Below are 13,227 nucleotides of genomic sequence, written 5' to 3' on the forward strand. Positions count from 1 at the left end.
ATTTTCACTGAACTAGTACGCATTTTTGTTAAGGGGCCAGTTGAAGTCCACCTCTGTGTGCGGGATATTCTTGCTGTATTGAAGATTCATTGGTGGCCTTAGGCTGTTTTTATTTACTCTTTAGGCGGGTTGTTGGTTCTTTGACATGTTCCCCCTATCTATTCTCAATGTTATTGTATGTATGACAGATTATTATATTGAAAACATATGAGGAATCTTGTCTGATACTTTCTGAGCACTTTTAATGATCCTTTTCAAGGGATAAAACATTTATATTAGGTAGTAGAAGTTTTTGCGAGATGCGTCTTATGTAGACGAAACGCGCGTCTGGCGTACTAAAATAATCCTGGTACCTTTCATAACTATTTCAGAATTACGATAGTTAGTCCCGGGGGTGACTTGTATGGAGTTAGTTATTAATAACTTTATAGAACGGTTCTTTGATCCCAACATTGCATGTATTATTTTTGAACTAAATCTATCATTGAAATTCGGAGTCGTGATATGCTTTGAAGTGTATTGTTGGACTCATAATCATATATCTTAGCATTCATACTTTATTAATCTAAGTTTATTTTAATATTTATGATAGCTAGCTGATGACATTGCTTTATTTAAAAGTGCACATTTATTTGTGTTTCATTAAAAAGGAAGTTTATGGAGACTACCCTAAACAACTTTGATTCGAATAAATATTTAAAAAAAAACAATACACACATTATATTCGTTATTCAATAGAACACCACATTTATTCCAATTAGAATAAAGCATAGATTTGATTATGATAATTATATTATAAAACGTAAATTCAGAAACGGGATATAGAATTTATTCTTTTTTAAAATCGATTATCAATTGAAAAGACTATTATTTCAGTGCTCGATAATATGAAAAGTTACCATTAAAGTGTCATTTAATGTATTAAATAGGATTTAAATTTGTGGAAAACCCAAAACATAATATTTATTATGCGAGTTCAACTATCAGCTGACGATAGTTATTGAGGTTCAAAGGGCTTTCCAATCGACTATAAATAAACTTTAAATTATCTCAGCTGCACTGCTATGTACCTCAAATTATAGAGAAAATCTGTTCTCTTCGGTCATAAAAAATTACAAAAAATCCATAAATGGAAGAAAACCAACCCTATCTTCAAATATAGTTTTGTTTATATTTTATAACATGCCAGTATTAGATATCCCTCGGCCACACTCTACTTAGCATGTGTACGATCGATAAGCAGAGTACAGGTTTCCGCAAAATGGTAATGAAATGCCTTTTGAAAAATGAAATTTTAATGAAACTGGACCTATAGCCAAAATATGGATTGTATGATACCGTTTTAAAGGACTATTTTCTAAATGGATATCGTTTAAATGGACTTAAATACTTCTGCGTTTTCCGTATTCTGTATCATCTATTTTTAAAATTGTAGTAGGTCAACCACAGTACTCGATAAAATGTAAACATATAGTATTCTCCGTAAGGTAAGTGAAATTAAAAGGTAGAATGACACTAAGCTAGACATTTATATGACTGTATTGTTATATATATTAAGTATATTTGTTAGTTTCAATGGTAAAAACATTAACCTTAATTTGTCAACAAATTGTAATGTTGCTGCAGTTGTGAATTATAAAAGCATATTGGAACAATCCGTATTATTGATTTCGTGTTACGAACAATAATATTTGTATATAGCTTTATTTATATTTTTAAAATGATGTTGGGTTTTGGTTTTGCGTAAGTGTGGTTTGTTTAATTAAAAGGTCAGTGTCAGATTTATCAAGGGACATAATTCAAGCTCTGTGGTGCTCGGATCGTCAACAATGGAATGACGTCATTAATTAATTAATGCGGCAATGTTGCACAAACAGAGGTTCTACTAAGGAACTGTCCTTCAAAAGATCGATTTTTAATTTAAAGAAAAATAGTGATAATATTTTTGATAACTTGTTATCATCATCTTTTTAAATCATTAATATTTTATGCAAATTTTCTAATGATGAGATTAATCAATTAAAAGCTCAGGAGCATCATGGAAAACCCATGTTTACCAATAACTTATCGCAGCCTCGTAACAGAACATGCGTTCTCAGTTCGAATTGTTATTAAATTCTGAAGAAAAACATCAAAATATGGCGAAAATCAATAGCAGTGGAAATACAACTGAAAATAGTAATAGTGGTTGGATTTATTTGCATTTTTTCAAGTGGAAAGTAATAAAATTTGAGAGACTAAGTGGAAGAAAAGCTGTATTCCATATATTATGACGATAGTGAAACATGGAAAGTCCTAAAATATGTGGAATGAGGATTGAATTTGATTTTACTATTGTTTTGTTTACTTGTGTAGTCTCTATTCATCGTAGTTTTTATCACATTATGGAAGAATCAGGGTGAGAGTTTTCAATTTAAGTTGTTCAGCCCTTATAAAATAAATACTGCCTTACTTCTTGACTGTTGAAACAAAGACATTTGTATAGTTCCTCAATTGTCTTAAATTTGAGTCGCCTATTATTTTGTTAGGCAAGTATACTGTCTTACCAGTAACTTTAGTTCTTACAATAGTTTGTATAACCATTTCTAAATATTGTTTAAAGGATTTTCAAATCTAGACATCTAAATATTTGGAAAATACGTTCATTGAAATGGTTTCTTTAGCCATTTTCCGGGTTTTCCAAATATTTCCAGCATACTTTTATATCTGAAAACCCAGAGCTCCATCGGATACCGTCACGATTGATCGAGGAGCAAGTAATTGTTTGTCAGAAGACAATTTTTTTTTAATCAGGCGGTTACCAATTTTTATTATAGAAAACTTTTACGACTTACAATAACTGTTTATGTCGGGGTTTATTTATGTATATGAATTGAACATTTTCTTAAGGAGACGTTAAGTTTATAACCTATAGTTGCTTATATCCATGTCATTTTTTATATTTTGGGTTTGTCATAGGTTTTCAAATATAAGCATAGCCTGTGAATATTTGAAAATGAAAATGAAAATGTACTTTCCTGCCATTTTTTCTTTATTCATTATTTATTCATTGTTCTCTTCTTAGTATACAGCGTACTGAAATTGATACCCTTTCCAAAAGTGCTAGACCTAGCTGTAAAACTTCTTTTGTAATCCGGTTGCCATAGATATAAAGATTTTACCTGACGAATAGTTGCGGAGAGGATGCGGTTTTTTTTTTTTTTTTATTTGTTTGTACTTTTATATTAGACATACAATTCGTATCAGCACAGTTAAGGATTTAGTGTTCTGAATTTCTGAGTAAGATATTTAAATTTCAGTTTACGTCACTTTTAAAAACTTTTCATCAGGTAACAAACTAAGCATCAGTTACAGTAAGATAATTGGAATAGAGAATAGTAATAAGGACGAAATTGAGTCCTTTGTTTTTGAATATACATGAAACAATTAAATCAGGGACTTAATCCGGATTTTTAAAAGGGGACGTAATTGCATAAAAGTGAAGAAATTAATTTTACAGGATTTTACAGTAAAAAATATATATATTTTCCAATCAAAGGAGGGGACTACGACCTGTACTCACACTCCTGAATCCGCCACTGCAAATGATATATTTTTCTTCAAATTTTACTCTACAAACTCGTTAATCTAAAGAAATATCCGACTGACTTCAGTAAGCTTGGAAAAAAATTACCATGGGTTGAACTCATGCATATGAAGGATATAGCTCCGCTTTCTCTCTGATATCGTAAAATTTACATATTACATAATAACAGTAATTGGGTGAACCCCTACCCCCTTTTTTTTTGGGGGGGGGGGAGTCAAAGGCAAATAAATCAGCATAGATAAGTGGCTGTTTCTGTTCCACTAGTGATATCCATGGGTTTCGTTTGCTTAAATCGGTTGATTAATAATAACCACTCGAAAGGTATCAATAACGTAGAAAGAAATGAAAGTGTAAAAATAAGGTGATATGATATGATGGCCAATTTGACAACTATCCACCAAAGTTGAAATGTAGTAGCAGGAAGTCTGTATCTTATCTGACCATGATTTATTACCAAATTAACAGTGGTTCTATCATTTGGACAGCGGCTACCTTCAATAGACAAATCTTCCGTGCACTTTGTTAAAATCATATATGAGCTGCAAAGGAAGTGATCGATATAGCTGTTTACTCTTACGTCATATTTTTAATAACGGTGGTATATACCTGTACAATATTGAATCCATTTGGAAAGATTCCAGATTATAAATTTACTTTTGTAAATGATCCGTTGGTGAATTTACAAATTAGTAAGTTACTGAAATCCCTTAAACAAACTATATAACTTTAGAAGAATTGATTTAGAATTAGAATAAAATCCCTTTAGTCGTTCAGATCCTTGCGTATTCGGTTATTTATACCTACTTGACTTCAACCTTGTTGGAGTTTCTTATAGTGGTAATTCCAGAAAAGGTCGAACCACAAAATTTATCTACATGTATGAAGTGTATGCTTAGATTGAATGATTGCATCCTATTTTGTTTCATGAAAAAGAGCTTCTCGTTTGAATTGTTTAACATTCAAACAAATGGAAGTTTTTAACGACCTTGACTGGCTATACAGCCCTTGCACGGTCGGGTCCAACATTGTCATATCGGGGCCTTTTATAGCTGACTATGCGGTATGGGCTTTGCTCATTGTTGAAGGCCGTACGGTGACCTAGAGTTGTTAATTTCTGTATCATTTTGGTCTCTTGTGGACAGTTGTCTCATTGGCAATCATACCACATCTTCTTTTTTATATTTAAATTTACAAGTATTTCAAAGTATGATATTTTAAAGCTATGTTTGACAGTGACAGTCACAATGAATATATGGCGGGTCATCATTAGATGTTAATAATCATATACTTATTAAATTCTTAACCTTGGTTAATAGTAATGCAAATAACATCCTTTCGACTCACATTTGTCGTTTTACATAAAAAAAACAAATCATACATGTATATACAATGTTTATATAGGTTACTACAGCCAAACATGTGGTGTAAAGTAAACAAATAACAACTGATACATTCAATAAAAGATTTTAAAGAGATTTGGCTTTGGTTGTTGTTGTGTCTGGATGGCTATCATGCTAAGAACAAGCGTAAAGTAAGTTGGGAAGTACCAGGAACTTAAGTTGTACGCTAGAAGACAATTTGTGCAAATTATTTTATTTCTGAGACTTTTCAACTTTGTGAGGGCTTTAGACATAAACAAAAGTAATCGGGTAACAAATTGGTTAACTAACTTTAAGAATAGATTATCATGAGATTACTCTTTTGTAAGTTGATTAATTTAGGGTCACAAAACAATAATTTTTTGTAATAAGTAGTTTTATAAAATTATAAAGTCTGAGGTAATTAAGTCTACGATAAACGTTCTCAATGCTACTAGCAAAGAAAGCCATATATCCTAATTTTATTTTTTTATTTTTTAGTGTTGGCTAATTCTGTAATATATAATCTATACTTTACAGTGAAAAAGCTTCATGCGAGAAAGGAGCTGAAGATGCATTACACCATTTGCATGAAAGCAGACAAATGAATGATCTTACACGTTCTTCATCGTCATCATCTAGCGATAATTGCAACTACTGTGTTAACAACTGTTCCTGTTTAGAAACAGGATACGTGAGTCAAATAGGAGAAAAAATATCAACTTGTGCAAATGGGAAACGAGAAGAAGTTATCTGGGCCTTTGGGATTAATATATCAACAGCGGCAAAACCCACACCAAGAACTACATCAACAAGACGTGAATTCATAACCATTTTCTTTCGAAATCTCATCGGACAAAAACATTTATTTGTGAAATCAACTGTTTCGTTAGTTTTGAATTTTTTTCTAGCAATAAGTATTTTATGCACACTATTTTTATACGGTAATAGAGATTCGCCTAGAATTTTATCGACTTTGAACGAAACACAAGTATGTATTGCTTGCAATGGTCTTGGACTACATAGAAGTGCATTATCCGCTTATAAACAATTGTATAATATTGACAGAGTGAAAACAGATGAAGGTAGCCTTCTTTGTTGTTATGAAAATCAGCGTCACGTGTACTGGTTACTTCACATGGTAAGTATAAATAAACACAGTAGCCTCACTTTTCCACTCTTCTTTATTATAGTGATTTACTCTAATTCTAATAATTTATTATGTTTCTCTAATTCTTGAGTTCGTCAATTTATCCCTATCTGCACCCATTGCATAATCAAAGAGCAGATTGCTCTGAGGGATACTATTGCCATTGTTTTCATTGACACATGTATACATGTAGCTGGATAATATTATTTTCAAAACTAATTCAACTGCACATGTAAAATGTAATTTACGTAATCTGAATAGTTACAAAATAGCCAATCCCGGTTTAAAGTGTATGAACAATAAACTTAGGCCTAACCTATTGTGTTTTATTTTTGTACTATCAATTCCAAATTTACTTTCCACAGCAGTCACTGAGACTCAGAGTGAGAGAAGTATTTCAATTCGTATCTTCTAGGAGCAACCCCATTCCTAACTCTTCAAATATTTAATTTCCTTTGGGTCAGTGATCATGACTCCTTTCCGTACACATTCCTCGGTTTAAATTGCGATCGTTTTTAATATAATACGACGTTTATCGACAGAACGAGTTAATTGTTCTCAACGTGTTGTTTTGATTAAGAATTCACGAAGGTGACTTCCGGAAGGGAGACAACTCGAAACGATAATACGGAAGACTCCATTTCGCCTGAATGGGTGTTGAAGTTAAACCTTTACGATGTAAACTACATTTATTTAAATTTAAATGATGCATATGATTTAAAATTATGCAACAACAATAACCCTCAATAGCAGACTCTGACGTGTTTCTAAATTTATAAAACACTAAATATAAATACTGCTTAATTCTGTTTTCCGTGTTGTTAAAAACACGCATATAAGTCAAGGGAAATATCAAACATGAAGATTATGAAAAGAACATTATAGGAAAGTTGTATAAGTTCAATCCCTTTGTTTGTTTTTATCTTTTAAACCAAGACAATCATATGAATCTGAGGTTGTCCTTAATGTTTAGAATAAAACGGTTGACGTGAGGGCATTGTCCTGAGCCAATGGTATAAGTCTACAGATTGCTTGAAAGCAATTGTATCCCAAAAAACAATTTAATCAACGTGTGGTTCGTTTGATTCAGATCTTCATTGGTTAAAATCCGATTATGACGTCGAATTGTCTTGCTTTCCTCTGAATTTCCTTTTGTGGCGACATGAATAAAGGTGACCATGCCTGATTACGTGACGTAGAAAGAACACATCTTTTTGCATATCACTCGAAAAGTAAAAACGTTTTGCCTGCTTATTATTTGATATTTATCCACTCTCGGCGAGACTCGCGTTTTAAATTTGAAAATTTAACTGTCTCGAGTGAATACATATCGTATCACACTCGATGCAGTGGTAGAATCTATGAATACATCAGCTTAATCTCTATGATTCTTGACCATATCAGCTCGTACAAGTACACATTGAAACAATAAGAGACGATATATTTTAATGATTAAATAGATTTTTTTTGGCATCTTATAGTTTGATAATACCGGTGCATGAAACGAACAGTCATGCTTGCAAATATATTAAATATGCATTTTTAGTTTTTTTTAATACTGAAATTTTGAACGCCAGTTATATCTTTCCTTTTATCACAAGGAATATTCAATCTGCTTCAATTAGTAGTTCAACTACAGTTTACATTACATAACGGCCAAGGCATGACACATCAATTAATAATCAAAGTATTTACAATGTTATTCGTGCGTACTGTTTAATTTGGTTGCAGAATGAACATTATGAAAGAAGTTGTGGTTTCTTTGATAGTAAACATGATTTGTTTTACACTTGGATACAATGTACTTTTATCTTCAGGGACGAAAGACAAATTTCCACATAATTACTTTTCAATTTAAATTCAAAGAACTACTGGACTACATTACTATCTATATTACCATATAAGTTTGCACACATGTTGAAGGATAGAACTACTATATAATGATGTTTAAACATTTACTTTCATTTTTAATATTTTGATATTTGCTTATAATATATTCAAACATATGTTATAGACTATCCTTCTTTTAAAGACAACATGTGAAACCTGGCCAGTTAAATATGTGTTAATGTGTTTACTTTTTAAATGATTAATTGTATCGTTGTCAGAATATTTTAACAGTAGCTATTTATCTATTCAATGTAAACATGAACAAAAGCAACAATACAATATTTTCAAATTATTTATTAGACGTCCGCCGTTGTTTGAGATGTTTCAAATAAGCAACTGATACATAATTCGCCCGTGACGGTATTAGAATGACAACCTCGTTGTACGAAAAAGGACCCTTTTGCATTATTCTTTCATAATAGACCCATTGTGGACAGTTGCCTAGGATAAATTGATTAACTCTATCTTTTATGATAATTTTTTTTTTCTTTTGCCTCGTAACTCATTTATCAGTTTTCTAATTCACTTTTTCTCAGCTTTCTGGACCATCTTGATATCTGCTAGGCTGAAGTTTTATTTAGAAAAAAAAAATGTTTTCCTTTTTTATAAGGTCGTGACTAAAAAAACTAACCTACGTTATTAGGCATAGCTGTGATAAGGACAAAAGCAGCTTACAAGATAAACCTTATTCTCGCCACGATGCAGCATTTTGTGCTAATCCGAAGTCACAACCATAACGCACATATAATATATAATAATTATTCATAATAATGTATTTCTATTAGCTCGATCGTTATTTCTTAACTGTGGGTTGTCAACTAAGGAGGAGCTGGTATGGTCATAATTTGCAGCATTCAGTTCAAAAAAAAAGGTAGACCACAACAGCTCTATTTCATTTGCATTATCGTCATTTTGAGTAACGAACCAGTTCAATATTCCTACGGAAGACTGAATGTTGAATATTCAGGGAATTTACTTTTTTGAGAAATATATCGTCACCATGTTTGCTGTATACCTACCATTGAATTTTAAAATCTTGAAATTCAAACATTGCTGCAAATCGAGTTCTTAACATTTCTTTTCGCAGAATTTTTTAATTTATTATTATTCCCTAATATAGGTGAACGACTAATTTCCCCGAAGGTCATCTGACTTTTGTCTAAAAGAACAATTTTCCTGCAAAATAATTATTAAAGAGTCATTTAAGATATTTCAACAAAGTATAATAACCTTATTAAAGAAAAAAGCAGATTGACTACCTTAATACATTGCATGAAGCCATGTCCTGAAATGTAAACCGTGTTATTCTATATCTTTAGTTTTTCTTTTATGACTCCTCGTCTCTGAATGATCGAGTAAAATGTAATGGCTTTATTATTAGAAGAAAATCATGAATGTAAAAGAAACGATAATTAAAAAATAACTAATCAAAGATTTCGTGACTGAACAACTTGATTCAGGAACGCGTAGCCCATGAGTGAATTACTGTTGCTCGATAATTACTTGGATATTTTTCTATATTTGAATTCTTGGATTAATTTTAAAACGGGTTTTCCGATGGGAAAATCCGGTCATGAATCTGGGGTAGTACGTTGGTCCAAGTTGTTTTCGTCCAATAACTAAATAACCGTTCAAACAACGGTTTTCAAATTTTAACACACACAACACGGCTGGTTCCATATGTCGAGCAAGATTTGCTTACCTTCCTCAGCACAAGATATCACCCTGGTTTATGATTGGGTTCGTGTTGCTCAGTCTTTAGTAATGTTATGTATTTGTCTTTTGATCTTTTTTTCATTTTAGTCATAGTATTGTTAGTTAGTTTTGGACTTGTGAGTTTGAATATTCTGTTGGTATCTTTCGTCTCTTCTTTTATAACTAATGACACTACAGAGGTTAGATATGATATAGATGTTTTTTACTCCAGTCATTTTAAGAGTGTTTAAGATTTATGATCCATGGTCGATTAGAAAACTAAACTGTATGATGATTCCCTGCTTTCCTTTTCAAATATGAATATTTCAGTGTTGTTTTTCTTGACAAAATGGAGACCAAGATAGCGTTTGTGGATTTTACTTATGCCGATCATGAGCAAAGCCTTCATTACTTTAATCATTTTACACTAATAAGTTTAAGAAAACCGCGTAACCTGTAAAAAGACCTTTTATCCTTTTTTTTTTTTTTACAGTTTTAGTTTTGATATGGATTTTGGAAAATTCTTCGACAACGTATTGACACAAGTTGTGTTGTATAATGTGTGTCGTCAGAGAAGTAAAAATAAGAGATTTATTTTACACGTGAAATATTGAGTTTCATTGTCTAATAAATCGTAACCACTGAAGCAGACTGCCATTCGAACTGATAAACGCATCGAACAGTTTTACATGTTTTTTTTACATTTTCATTTGTAAAAAAAAATAGTGTTTTATATTATATATCATAGAATATACGAATATAATGTTATTTTATACCATGTAAACAAGATTATTAATTCATGCGTATATATGATATTACATAGTATGTATAACATGATACCATATATCGACCTCACTTGTTAGCTTACAATGTGTGCCTTTATATCAACGTTATTGTTTTTTAAACTGTTTGCACCCTTTTAGGTCACTGTGACGAGGACGTTAAAAAATAATACTTTAAGATATATACTGGCGAACTATTGAATATATCATCAGATTATTCTTTTGAATCGTCATGTTCAAATACTTAAGTATGCAATACTTGTATAATACAGCTATATATAAACATGCACTTCATTCATGACATCATTGTCTGTGTAAGGTTTGCAGTTCGAAGTTTCGGTTTATGTGGCATGCACTGAAACCCTTGTGTCCTCTTTATCAAATGAATGTGCCACCGTTAGAAGTAATAATTGTTTGTATTCATCGCCAAATTTATTGAAAAAAAATTCATCAAGTTCTGTTTGGTATTTTTTCATTCTGTATTATAATAGGTAATTACCTTATGCAAGTCAGGTATGGTATTTTTCTGAGAGAAAAAAATATTGTAAGCATGAAAAGCAAATAGTTATTATGATTTTGTAAATTTATATCCCCCAAAATGTCTGTTTCACTTTTAATTAATGTGCCGTCAGTATATTTAAAAAAAAATGTCACGATAAGCACGAATTCTTTACATGCGTAGCACTTTTTTCGTTTCATATATGCACTAGGAACTTTTAAGCAAATGTCTAACAATAATGACCAAAGGCGTTTAATGTCAATTTTGAATGAGAAATAGGTTTTATGAAAATTGTAAATGCTAAGAATCAAGTGAGATTTTTTTAAGTCGGGTCCTTTAATGAAGATTTTTAGTTTCTATACTTCTCTATTATTTAAATTATAATATGTTTGCATCTTTCAATATCTCAGGTCGTTTGCAATTGTCTACCTTTTGTTGAAAATGTGAATATCTCGTATAATTATTGTTTTATTGTTTGAACACGTTGTTTGTGTTTCTCTTTGACTTTTGTGCATCGTCTTGAAATGCCTCCGATTCCTTAAATATACAAACAAAAAAACGATTTTATCTTCAAGTTAAAATCTATGTAGTTATTTATATTCAAATATTCACACATTGATCACAGAATTTTGTCCGTCATAAATCTGTTGACCTTAATGCGAGATCCACTGACGGCATGATTACCAAATGCCTACTGTTGTCAAGTAGGTTTGTCAAGTTTATAGTATGAAGTACAAGGCAATATACGATCTGAGTATACGATACGGGACTTTTTTGTGTGAAAGGAATCGATAATGAATTATTACATAAACCGAAAAAAACACTCCGACGGAATTTTTTTACGAAAAAGTATAGTTTTAATCTCTCTTGTCAATTATTGATAAAAAAAAACTAGTCGTGTAACAGACGATTGAATGGAACCAATCATGAAATGTCCACATGAAAAGTGAGGAATTATCACTGTTGTGATTCATCAGATTCTGGAAAAACCCGATCGTAGAAATATCGACAGAATCAATTTATTTCTGAAACAAACATTTCTTGTTGTCGATTTTTAATAAACCTAGAAACAACGACAACACATCCGACATTAAAATCATTTTTTTTTTTTTTTTTTGGTTTTATCAGATTCTCCTGTATATTAGGTTCGACCTATATTGAATATTATATAAGAGACTAACTGAAGACTATATACTTTGCTAGTATATATATATTTGACACATTGAGTATAGTATCATTTGTATATATATATATCAGTTTTGTTTTATCTCTAAGAGATCATGAAACAGTATGTAATTTATTCATTTCACAAATTATGTGAAAGCATGCGTAGAATATTTGAATGCGTGTTTGAATAATTGAGTTTTATTCAAGTCTTTATAACAAAATACAATAGAATATGGTATACGCTTTCAATCCTGCATCTTGTACAGTATTATATATAAATAATAATCATAATAATGATAATAACTAAAGCATTATTATTTTAATTTTTAAACGTATATAATAACACATACCTAAGGACTGGTTCCATCAATTTAACGTGTTGCAATAAATAATTAAGCTTTAAACCAAAGACCCTTTTAAATAGCAATATATATTTTAAAGAACTTGATAAAATATTGTGTAAATAAATATATGTTTTTGTAGAAATTTGCAACCTCATAAGTAATATGCACCAACATGAATAACAGGAATGATCTTTAAAAAAACAGTACAACAGGCCTAAGTTTACACCATCAACCGAACTCTCCAAAAACATAATGATAACAAAAGTCAACTAACAGTTACTGTACATGATCCAGACAGCCTGTTTCGGTACAGACACAAAATGACGCGAGGTTAAGAAAAGTCTTACCTTTCTCGGGCAATAAATATTCACTTAGTGTATGCTTTTTTGTAGGGAAATAGCAAGTTTGGGGTTTTTTGTGCCCTAGGCTGAGCCGGGATAATCAGTTGAGTTTCATTGGGGGGAAAACTTGCTACTTCATTTACACTTTTAACCAGTCATTAGTATTTCGTTGTAACGAACAAGACCACTCTCACAACAATTACATACACCTTGCAACGAAATTGTTCATACTATGTATAACAGCCATATTTTGTTTTTCGTACGTTATTTATAAATATTTCTTTTTTGTAACTGTAACCAATGTTCCGTGCTTATGTATTCCGGTTGCTATTAAAAAAAATATACAAAACATGCATCCCAATATTCACCAACAAGGACGACGACGACCAACCTTCAGGTTAGGGGGAGGGTTGGG

The 13,227-nt window shown here is 31.3% G+C and overlaps 1 long non-coding RNA gene across 2 annotated transcripts in view; it reads left to right on the forward strand.

Moving 5' to 3' along the window:
• Positions 1-1,189: 1,189 nt before the first annotated feature.
• LOC143068069 (uncharacterized) overlaps positions 1,190-13,227 on the forward strand; it is a 38,103-nt gene continuing 26,065 nt past the window's right edge. The window contains exons 1-2 of one of the 2 annotated variants that reach the window (XR_012976107.1): positions 1,190-1,487; positions 5,485-6,085. This is a non-coding gene — a long non-coding RNA (uncharacterized LOC143068069). The remainder of the gene's footprint in view (positions 1,488-5,484; positions 6,086-13,227) is intronic. The other variant, XR_012976106.1, reaches the window with a different exon arrangement.

The sequence above is a fragment of the Mytilus galloprovincialis genome, chromosome 3 (genome assembly GCF_965363235.1).
Source record: "Mytilus galloprovincialis chromosome 3, xbMytGall1.hap1.1, whole genome shotgun sequence".
NCBI classification, from domain to species: domain Eukaryota; kingdom Metazoa; phylum Mollusca; class Bivalvia; order Mytilida; family Mytilidae; genus Mytilus; species Mytilus galloprovincialis.